Source organism: Oncorhynchus gorbuscha, linkage group LG17 (genome assembly GCF_021184085.1).
Source record: "Oncorhynchus gorbuscha isolate QuinsamMale2020 ecotype Even-year linkage group LG17, OgorEven_v1.0, whole genome shotgun sequence".
Taxonomy (NCBI): Eukaryota; Metazoa; Chordata; class Actinopteri; order Salmoniformes; family Salmonidae; genus Oncorhynchus; species Oncorhynchus gorbuscha.
The window spans coordinates 19400775-19413380 of record NC_060189.1 but is presented as its reverse complement, the minus strand read 5'-3'; positions in this window follow the sequence as shown (position 1 = coordinate 19413380).

The following is a 12606-nucleotide window of genomic DNA, read 5'->3' as shown; positions in this document are numbered from 1 at the left end:
ATGCTGATCTGTTGTCCTGATTAGCATTGAATAGACTTTGATCACCATGTATTATCAGATTACTGTGATAGCCTACCTTTGGATTAAGACAAGGTCCCTACTCATTGTCTTTTCATGCTGTGAGGAAAGGGGGGGGGGGCTGGACCCGGAGTTAAGCCTGATGGCTCCTTTGTATGTTGAAAATACCACTTTATCAGCCGGGGCTGTGGGGAGCCGCGAGGTCCAGCACAGAGGGCTCCTCTTTCAGTGGAAGCAGCTTGCTTGCCTTGCTTGGGTCTCTCCTCTAGGTCCCGTCCTCTTTGTGCAGCGAGCAGCAGGGCGCGCCAGGGATGACACCTCAGTCCAGTTTGTTTGCTCAAGGAAATAATCACTAATTTCTGAATAATAATGCCAGGCCCTGACCAAGACAAATTGAATGGCAGCATGTCATTGAGGCGATGGGGAAGCTTTGCTGAGCACCAGCCCATCAATGGTGTGTTTGGCCAGGCAGTTCTGTGTGATTGATATACAGGCAGAGAATATACTGCACACATGATGGGGGTCTGGACCACGGCGAGCTGGGAGGAGAAGCCTGATATAAAAGCATCATTAGTCATGAATATGCCTCAATGCCCCTGCAGCGATGATTCAATAAGGCTTTTCAATTTAGGAATGTTGGATTATCCTGCCCATGCTATTGGACAAGTTGTCTGTATTGTTGTGCACACTGGTATGGCTCAGAAAAAATATGTGACCCCCTATCACGCTCTATATAAATCCACATATCAGATGGAGAGATGGGCTATTCATAACTCCTCTGTGCACATGCATGTCTAAGTTAAGACGTGATGCTACAATATTACTGGCAGCTTTGCAAAGAAATGACCATCCCTAACCTATAAAAGGGTCAGCAATCTTTACATCTTTTCACAGCATGATACTATTTGGCACATTCAAAAGACTGAATATGTGAAACTATCTAGAGGACTTAAGGACTGACATCTCTGTCCTTGAAAAAGACAAGACATAATTCCATCTTCACATTATTCCATCTCCACCAAGGTATTTCACCACAAGTTAATTCAGTCCAACTGAAAGGGGATCGGAGGTTTGAATGAAGTTTTGGACAAATTGAATCCACCTTTTCTCTCTGAATTCCACCTTGCATTTAAGCACAGCTTAACCTGACAAAGGAAGTTGCTGCATGTGTTCTGCCGTTGTGTTATATTATGGAAAGAAAACAGCTAGCTGTAGAATGGGATTACGGAAGGAAGAGCAAAAGTTCAGTTCAATAAATGATTAGTCTTAAATAGTTAAACATGTTAACTTGGCATAGAGACTATTGCAGCTGCTTTTGACTTGTTATAAGTAGGCCTATCATCGTTTTGAATTTGTGCCTTGTAAGCATTTTTTAAAATTGCATATACATTAATTTTGCAGAAGCATCTTTGATTTTCAACTACAAACATATTATTTTGTGAAATGATTTGTAATATTAAATACAATACTGAATGGAAAGGAAAGGAAATTCCACACTTCACAGCAATCTAAAACAGACGGAGATCATTCCGAAATTTTACTCATCATTTATTTTTTGGAAGAAATAACTATTGCTAAATGAGTTTCCAAACACTAATGTCAATAAATTTCACAACAACACATGCAGACAACAAGACCACACAGACATGGAAAAACTGAATGGCTGATATCAAGGCTCCCATCTGCTGTTGGATCAATATTTTGTGCAAGCCTCACAGGCCTGTCTGTTTACCCTAGGCATCTGTGCCTGGCATACCAACCCTGCACAATGTTTGAGCATGTGACTGTGTAATAATGGCAGATAGGGGAACTAATAGCCACTGCAATATCTGTAGCTTGACCCAATGTGTCCCTCCCTAATTTATCTATAGATTACCATCAGACACATCAGTCAGGGGTTAACCTTCTCTGTTAGCACCACAGTCTTTGCTGTGGATTATCAGGCAATTTGAAGGGTGACGGGAGCGACGCCGGAAAAAGCTATTAGCTATCTTGGTTAAAATTTCAATGCCAATTTGTTATAGCCAGAGAGAAGAAAACATTAAATTGGTGGCCACGTTTGGCATTTATAAATTGATGTCCTCCTCTGATCGCTCCCTTCCATGGCTGTGTGTCACATGGTCTGCCTGTCTCTCCCCATGCTGGATCCACCCAGGCCCAGCTACTGGAGCCAGGCCACCTGACTTCCTGGCCTGGCCTATATGTACACTTGGTCGGTCTATGTAAACTTTGACATGTGGATGTCAATCTCTCCCATATTTGTCATGGGCTCTATCAGGCCGTGATTAGTTTTTAGAGCAAATTTGGAGCAAAAAGACAACATGGCCTGCATTATGTTAGCCAACCGAGTGCACCACTGTTCGGCCCTGAATATTTACATGGGTCCTGGTTGTTTTTAAGGCTCTCTCTCTCTCTGTAGGTGATGTCAGAGGACTGCTGCTGGGTTGGCTCCAGAGAAGGGTTTATCAACTACCAACCATGGAGGAGTGTGCCTTTCACACACAGTATCCGGACCCAGCCAGTGTTTGTTAGTTAGTCGTGCCACTCCTGTAATTGTACTGTGGATCCTTAATGTGTTGTGGATGTCAACATTGCAATTTTGCTGTTTGTGAAACCCTGTCATGATATCATCAGTAAGTTTGTCCAGACCTGCTCCTACAAATACAAAGGGAGAGACTTCATATGGATATCAGTAATAAAACAATGCCATTTCCAGGTCTAATCATTTTCATTCATTGCATAGAGGACACAGTGAATAATCTGAGATGCTCCCAGTGAACTTGATGGGATTAAACCTGTGGATATTGGTCAATGACAAATCTAAGTGTTTGCCTTAAACAAATGGCCCCTAAATGTGTACTCAAGCCAGAGTAAATTTGATTGTGGTGAAAAGGGGTGGAGGAGGTACTCAGTCGCTCCTGTCAACACTGGGTAAGGAAGAGAAACATTTGCTATGACACGGAGAAACCAAAGACGGAGATGGCATGCAAATACTGCTAGACGCCACTGAGCGGTTGTCCTCTACAGAGCCATTCTGGACAATAGGCACCTGCAGTGTCTCGGGTATCTGCTGTGTCTCAGGACTACATTGGCTACATTGACCTCTGATAAAGGTGAGAACATTTGACTATAATATCATTATAAATGAATTTAGTATTGTTCGGTGATACACGGATCATATATCTCCTTTTTAAAGTGTTGTAAGGCTCTGACTCACTGCAAGTTCATTTTGGAGGAGATCTGAAGGATCAGGGATGGAAATGTTAGTGTTTTTGAAAAAGGCATTCTCCATCATCTTAGTTACCTAAGGGAGGTTGACCTTCATTTCCTGTATTTTCTTTATATTACCGACCCTCCCTATGGACAAACATAATCCACAGCCAACTGCCTTATCCATACACAATCGGTCTACCATGGTCAGAGATCTTATGAAAAGTTATTCATGTAGATTGATTACTCACTCACTCATCATGTTACAATCCGGCCTGGTCCAATCCTTCTCTGTGATGCTTGATGTCATGGTAACTAGGTAACGGAAGGAACACTGCAGGGTCTCGGTTTAATAAAGGTGGTTGGATAGGGGATTGGGGAGAGATTCCTGCATTGACCACTCAGGGAAAGATTGAATGCTGCTGACATTTCAGAGGAGGAATTTGCAATTTCCACAAATATGAGGCTGTCGGCAGCCCAGCATGACAGCACATAAAATCAATCCAAATAACCTGAATCCCTAATACCTTGATCCCTGTTAGTGGAGGGATGCATTACAACTAAGACACTGGGAGTGGGAGACACAACCCTCAGGCTGATTCCTGACACTTATCGACTGTCTCCAGGCCAAACACAGACGCAATAACAATTAGGTGGGCCAGCGTGCCAATTCTCTCCTTCACACACATACACACACAGACTCTCACACACACAGATTCTTCCGGTGGAGACGGATGTGAGACACAGATATGTTGCCGTGTTTTAAGTTCTTTAGCTGTTTGCAGAATGCTCATTTATTTATTTTAACATGTAATGGAGCTTGATAGATGAATGTATACATCATCTGATTTAATACTTTGAAAGCCTTGCATACGTTTGGCACATCTCAGCAAACTCACAATAATCAAATGGTATGGAAAAATACTTTGGAAGTCTTTACACGGATATGCATTTACATATAGCCCCACAAACCTCAAGGCTTGTAAATACACATTGTATTATTCAAAATAATCTCAAACTGGATTGTATCTCATTGGGAACACTTGGATCACACCTGTTCTGACTCCCCATGGAGAGTGGAATTATCAGGCTTACTCCAGCCGTAGCCAAAAGGAGATGGTGAAAAGAAAATTGCTCTCCCACGGTATGCTTTTCTTGTGTTTGTTACAATAGCCCAATTTGAAGGATTTGGAAGTTGTGCTGCACAATGGCTAGTAAGAAGGGAGTTAATGATTTAGAGTGTTTGTGTCCTCCATAACCAACCCACAGCAGTAGAGCAGGTGAAGCAGGACAGGTGGCTCCTTTACTACTTCCAGAGCAATTGGCTCCGCTTCAAAACAGCAGTCTGTAAATGTCACACTGGTATGAGTCTATATAGAGCATGCTCTGACACACAGGGATACTCCTGCTAGGGAAAGCATTTGAAAATACATTTTCCAAAATAGCCTGTCTCACCCCTGACATCACTCTCAAGAGTACAGTACCTCGCCATGGCCATCTAAAATGTAACAATTATTGTCTTGTTCTCCTCTGTAAGATACTTGCTATTTTTGCATTTACCTGGACTCTTAATCATCATTACTGTCTCCCAGCAAACTTTCTTGAGGAATGTCCCACAGTTAATTTGACAAGATCATTTATGCTTGGGGCTAGGATTTGAACTTGGACTGTAGTGTACTATGCCCTGACTGGCACATGGTTAATTTCCTGTTGATTAAACTATTCCATGGCTTGTGTTTTCACTGAGATGATAACAAAGCTCCTGCTGCCTCTACTTCCTGTCTATGGCCTTGGCTGTAGATCTGGCTCAGTGGATGTGGTCTCTCCCATCCTCCCTCCCTGCCTGTCAGCCTAGCAGAGAGCAGTCTGGCAACATGTGCTGAGACACTGAAATTGTTCAGAGTGACCGCTGGGTGAGTCACCATGAGGCGAAACTCTCACATGCATACACACACACATACACACATGAGGAAACACAGACATGCATGCATGCACACACATTTACGCCACAAACACTCTCTCACTTTCACACACACGCACGAGCACTCACTCTACTCTCTGACCTTTACTGGCTACCTTTTCCCCTGGTCCTGGTCTCTGAGTGGGGTGGTTCCACACATTTCTGTGAGTTGCTTCTTTTCTCCATTCCCTAAGAAGAGGGTTCACTGATGGATGTGAGAATCTGATGCCTGGTCGTAAAGCTCTCCTGTCAGGAGGTATTATAGGACCATGTTGTGATGGAGGACAGTTGGAATGCCACTGTGCTGATATCTTAATCTGCGTCTTTGAGGAAGTGGTCACCGGTGGGGGGGCACAGGTGACCCATGACGCTGGCTGGCAGGTACGTCTGGAGAATAGGACAGGCCTGGACACCTCTCGCCCCACCCTGACCTCTTACCCCTTCAGAAGTGGTGTGTTAGCGGTGTGTAAAGGTTTTAAAAGCTCGGCCGAAGTTAAAACAGCCATCATCATTATGTTGAGAGTGTGAGCTGTGGCGGGATAATGTGTGTGCTGAGTTACTCTGTCTGTTTGTAAGGCCCTCACCAGGAGTGTGTCTGCTGTTGACGTTCTCCATTTAATATCGTTTGAATTTTTCATCAAGATGCCGAGCCTTGTTACAAGAGCCCTTTTGTTTCCAGAGCTTTTTGTAATTCTTTGTGTGTGTGTGTGTGTGTGTGTGTGTGTGTGTGTGTGTGTGTGTGTGTGTGTGTGTGTGTGTGTGTGTGTGTGTGTGTGTGTGTGTGTGTGTGTGTGTGTGTGTGTGTGTGTGTGTGTGTGTGTGTGTGTGTGTGTGTGTGTACGTGTGCATGTGCACGCATGCATGTGTGTGTGTTAGAGAGAATAGAGAATAAATGTGTGTGCAGGTTTATGTACTTCTGTCTGTGTACATTACTTTTTCTTAAACTTTTCAAGTAGAAGGTCGTTTTTCTGCTCTCCCATCCATTGTCCATTCTGGGGGAGGGGGATGGGGGGTCTAAGGGCGCGAGGCCTGGAGTGGTCATCATCCAGCTGCAACTCCCCCTCACTTGCACCTTTTGTGCAGGGGACCCTGACGCAGCCTTGAATACAGGTCACAGCAGGTTACTGACAAAGCTCTGTGAAAAGGGGGTTTTGTGTGCGTGTCTGAAAGGAGCGATGCGCACGGTTAAAATTAGCCTGCCTCCAGTCAATGCAGCGCCAGGCTGGGCCAGGCTCCTGCCTCCATTCAGCCACGTGAAAGTTGATTCTTTCATTGTGCCGCTATCTTGTCACAACTCCTCCTTCACTGCCTGCTTTGTTACCTGCTTTGTAGTAGCGTCATCACACTGGCAAAGTCAGCCTCATAAAAGGAGTTCATTTTGGATTCACTGCCCTTCAATGAACACTGGGAACTTTCTTGTTTTGTGTCTTTATCCATAAATATATGATCACTCATTGGCCTGTCAGTCTGTCACTAAAGATTGTTTCTGGAGAATTTCCTCCTTACCTTTCTTTGTGCACGTTTCACCCGTTCACCCACGTAGGTAATCAGACTAATCATTCACTACTGTGTTTGACTCTTTGGTTGGCCATTACAGCCTTACAAATGACAGGTAAACCTTCTCTTGACTCATAATATAAATGGCAGGGGAAATTATATTTTATTCAGTAAAACATAATATGTTCTCATTTCACTTAAGATTCAAATTCAAATGCAATGACTTAATCCAATCTTTATAGGTGGTCAGGTGATTTTGAATAGCCAAGTGTTTGTTTTGATTGTGCTGTCAGCTATGACACATCTGATCCTTCAAGAGATTGACTCAGAGCCTCTGAGCGTACAGGTACAGGTACATACATGGATCCCACCCATGGAGCAGTTATTCATCAGTGTATTAATGAATCAGCGCTAGGCAGCCAGTCAGTCATTGGGTTAATGGATGGGGAGGACATCCTCGTCTCCATGGCACAGCCCGCTCTGTCAGATGTGGCGCTTTTAGGAAGCAATCGTTTACCTTGCTTGTCATTTGACACCGCCTCCCATTGTTCTCTCTCTCTCTCACCAGGGCTCTCTCACTTTTTCTGGGGCCTGGGTCATGCCAGGGGAACACACACACACACAGAGAGATAATTTAATTGAAACTGAAATTTAATTGAAATTGTTCAATCTACTTGAACAGAGTAATAGTCAATCATGATGCATCAAAGCCAAATTCGAAGCCGAACTGAATAATATTAACAAATGCTATAGATGGAAGGAATGTAGTGTGGAAACCTACCAAAAACTATTAGGCAACAACTGAATGAATGAAATATTCTTATTAAATACTTTTTTCTTTACATAGTTGAATGTGCTGAAAACAAAATCACACAAAAATTATCAATGGAAATCAAATTTATCAACCCATGGAGGTCTGGATTTGGAGTCACACTCAAAATTAAAGTGGAAAACCACACTACAGGCTGATCCAACTTTGATGTAATGTCCTTAAAACAAGTCAAAATGAAGCTCAGTAGTGTGTGTGGCCTCCACGTGCCTATATGACCTCCCTACAATGCCTGGGCATGCTCCTGATGAGGTGGCGGATGGTCTCCTGAGGGATCTCCTCCCAGACCTGGACTAAAGCATCCGCCAACTCCTGGACAGTCTGTGGTGCAACGTGGCGTTGGTGGATGGAACGAGACATGATGTCCCAGATGTGCTCAATTGGATTCAGGTCTGGGGAACGGGCGGGCCAGTCCATAGCATCATTGCCTTCCTCTTGCAGGAACTGCTGACACACTCCAGCCACATGAGGTCTTGCATTGTCTTGCATTAGGAAGAACCCAGGGGCAACCACACCAGCACATGGTCTCACAAGGGGTCTGAGGATCTCATCTCGGTACCTAATGGCAGTCAGGCTACCTCTGGCGAGCACATGGAGGGCTGTGCTGCCCCCCAAAGAAATGCCACCCCACACCATGACTGACCCACTGCCAAACCGGTCATGCTGGAGGATGTTGCAGGCAGCAGAACGTTCTCCACGGCGTCTCCAGACTGTCACGTCTGTCACATGTGCTCAGTGTGAACCTGCCCTCATCTGTGAAGAGCACAGGGCGCCAGTGGCGAATTTGCCAATCTTGGTGTTCTCTGGCAAATGCCAAACGTCCTGCACGGTGTTGGGCTTTAAGCACAACCCCCACCTGTGGCCGTCGGGCCCTCATACCACCCTCATGGAGTCTGTTTCTGACCGTTTGAGCAGACACATGCACATTTGTGGCCTGCTGGAGGTCATTTTGCAGGGCTCTGGCAGTGCTCCTCCTGCTCCTCCTTGCACAAAGGCGGAGGTAGCGGTCTTGCTGCTGGGTTGTTGCCCTCCTGCGGCCACCTTCACGTTTCCTGATATACTGGCCTATCTCCTGGTAGCGCCTCCATGCTCTGGACACTACGCTGACAGACACAGCAAACCTTCTTGCCACAGCTCGCATTGATGTGCCATCCTGGATGAGCTGCACTACCTGAGCCACTTGTGTGGTTGTAGACTCCGTCTCATGCTACCACTAGAGTGAAAGCACAGCCAGCATTCAAAAGTGACCAATACATCAGCCAGGAAGCATAGGAACTGAGAAGTGGTCTGTGGTTACCACCTGCAGAACCACTCCTTTATTTGGGGGTGTCTTGCTAATTGCCTGTAATTTACACCTGTTTTCTATTCCATTTGCATAACAGCATGTGAAATTTGTCAGTGTTGCTTCCTAAGTGGACAGTTTGATTTCACAGAAGTGTGATTGACTTACATTTACATTTACATTTAAGTCATTTAGCAGACGCTCTTATCCAGAGCGACTTACAATTGACAATTGACTTGGAGTTACATTGTGTTGTTTAAGTGTTCCCTTTATTTTTTTGAGCAGTATATTATCAAATACAAGTCTTATATAATCAACTATTACAGACTACCAGAAACCACTGGATTCTCCAATTACATTGAGTGAACTACAGGACAAAATACAAACCCTCCAACCTAAAAAGGCCTGTGGTGTTGATGGTATCCTCAATGAAATGCTGAAATATACAGACAACAAATTCCAATTGGCTATACTTAAACTCTTTAACATTATCCTCCCCAATATTTGGAACTAAGCACTGATCACCCCAATCTACAAAAGTGGAGACAAATGTGACCCCAATAACTACAGTGGGATATGCATCAACATCAACCTTGGGAAAATCCGTTGCATTATCATTAACAGCAGACTTGTACATCTCCTCAGTGAAATGAATGTACTGAGCAAATGTAAAATTTTATTTTTACCAAATTACTGTACAACAGACCATGTAGTCACCCAACACACCCTAATTGACAAACAAACCAAAAGCAAAGTATTCTCATGCTTTGTTTATTTTTTTTAAAAGCCTTTGATTCAATTTGGCATGAGGGTCTGCTATACAAATTGATGGAAAGTGGTGTTGGGGGAAAAACATAAAATCCATGTACACAAACAACAAGTGCGGATAAAATTGGTAAAAAACACACATTTCTTTCTACAGGGCCCTGGTTGAGACTTGAGTTCAGCTTAAGCCCCACCCTCTTCAACATATATATATCAATAAATTGGCGAGGGCACTAGGACAGTCTGCAGCACCCGGCCTCACCCTACTAGAATCTGAAGTCAAATGTCTAGTGCTGGCTGATGTAAGGGTTTTCTGGTGAAAGAGAAGCGGACCAAAAAGCAGCATGGTGGTTATTCATGTTCTTTAATTTATAAAGAAACTACACATGAGATAACTAACAAAAACAACAAACGTGAGAAAACCTAAAACAGTCCTATCTGGTACAAACACAGAGACAGGAACAATCACCCACAAACACACAGTGAAACCCAGGCTACCTAAGTATGATTCTCAATTAGAGACAACTAATGACACCTGCCTCTGATTGAGAACCATACTAGGCCGAAAACAAAGAAATACCCAAAACCTAGAAAAACAAACATAGACTGCCCACCCAACTCACGCCCTGACCATACTAACTAAATACAAAACACAGGAAATAAAGGTCAGAACGTGACAGCTGATGATCTAGTGTTTCTGTCTCCAACCAATGAGGGCATACAGCAGCACTTAGATCTTCTTCACATATTCTGCCAGACCTGGGCCTTGACAGACCTGGGCTCTGACAGTAAATCTCAGTAAGTCAAAAATAATGGTGTTCCAAAAAAAGATCCAGTCGCCAGCACCAGAAATACAAATTCCATCTAGACACCATTGTCCTAGAGCACATGAAAACTATACATACCTTGGCCTAACATCAGCGCCACAGGTAACTTCCACAAAGCTATGAACAAGCTGAGAGACAAGGCAAGAAGGGCCTTCTATGCCATCAAAAGGAACATAAAATTTGACATACCAATTAGGATCTGGCTAAAAATACTTTAATCAGTTATATAACTCTTTGCCCTTAATGGTTGTGAGGTTTGGGGTCTGCTCACCAACCACGAACTCACTTCCAAGAACTCACACTGCATTTCAATGCTAGAGGCGTCACTACAGACACCCTGGTTCGAATCCAGGTTCTATCACAACCGGCCGTGATTGAGAGTCCCATAGGGCGGCACAATTGGCCCAGAGTCATCCGGGTTTGGCCGGTGTAGGCCGTCATTGTAAATAAGAATGTGTTCTTAAACTGACCTGCCAAGTTAAATTATGGTTAAATAACAATAATAATAATAATAATAATGGGACAAGCACCCAATTGAGACTCTGCATGCAAAATTTGTGTATGTATGTAAAATGTAAAACACCAAATAATGCATGCAGAGCAGAATTAGGCCGATACCCGCTAATGATCAAAATCCAGAAAAGAGACGTTAAATTTTACAACCACCTAAAAGGAAGAGATTCCCAAACATTCCACAACAAACCCATTACCTACAAAAAAATGAAGAAGGAGAAGATTCCACTAAGTAAGCTGGTCCAGGGGCTCTGTTCACAAACAGAAACAGACCCCACAAAGCCCCAGGACAGCAACACAATTAGACCCAACCAAATCATGAGAAAACAAAAAGATAATTACTTGACATATTGGAAAGAATTAACAATAAAACTGAGCAAACTGGAATAGAGAGTACACTAAACAGAGAGTACACAGTGGCAGAATACCTGACCACTGTGACTGACTCAAACTTAAGGAAAGCTTTGAGTATGTACAGACTCAGTGAGCATAGCTTACTATTGAGAAAGGCTGCCGTGGGCAGACATGGCTCTCAACAGAAGACAGGCTATGTGCACACTGCCCACAAAATGAGGTGGAAACTGAGCTGCACTTCATGACCTCCTGCCAAATGTATGACCAACTTAGAGACACGTTTCCCTCAGATTACACAGATCCACAAAGAATTTGAAAACAAACCCAATGCCGATAGAGAAAGAGAGGATCTGAAAGTCTCCAAAGTGCCTCTTATCTCTTTTGTCATCTCTTGATCAGGTCTGTTGTTCAATCGCTCATGCTGCTGGGGCCCTGCATCACTGAAAAACTGCATTCTACATTTTCATCTACACTTTTTCACCTGATCCAGTAGAAGATTTCTCTCCCAACAATTGTAAAGTGAATAAATTATAATTGGGTCATTTTGGTCCCTTTTATTCTACTTTTTAATCAGTATTCCCATTTCCTATTGTTTTACAGGATTAAGTGATGTACTGTGGCTGTTATGACTTTTTATTCAACCTTTAACCAGGTAAGTAATTGGGAACAAATATCCAATAAAAAAGGTGATGATATTCCAGTCAGACTATAAGACACAAAGTAAGTGGCTGAAAGATGCCTGTTCCCAGATTGTTCTGCTCCTGCATCCTTCCCTCCCCCTCGCCTGCAGGCCTTTTGTTAGATGTCTCTGGGTGCTTTAGTCCAGGCTTTTCCTGCCTCTCTACTGCTGATGGAAGGGATTGGTCATGTTCATTTATACAACAGGTGAGCCAGCCCAGCTGCTTCCTGTATGATCCTACCTCAACAGCTGTCATACAGACACACACACACAAATGCATACGTACACATACACATACACATACACACAAACATGCATGCACGCATACACACACACACAAACATACACACGCACCCTCCCCCCCACAAACAAATGTTCAACAAAAAAGTGACTCTCTACTCCACACCATACATTTTTGTTGCATCTAGCTATTATAATATATAAAACTGAATTTAATGCAGTTCACTAGATTTCTGATGTTTTGACACCCTGTCTGTTCATTATAATGACTATATATCTCTTCTAATGAGTTGGCTGGACTGGTAGATTTATCATCTGTCACTGTAATTTTCCATGCTGTCATGCAGGTGAATGAGGACCCAAAAGCGACTTGGCGAAAACAGAGTATTTAATCCAGAATAAACTTTACAAAACAAAAAGCATAATACTACA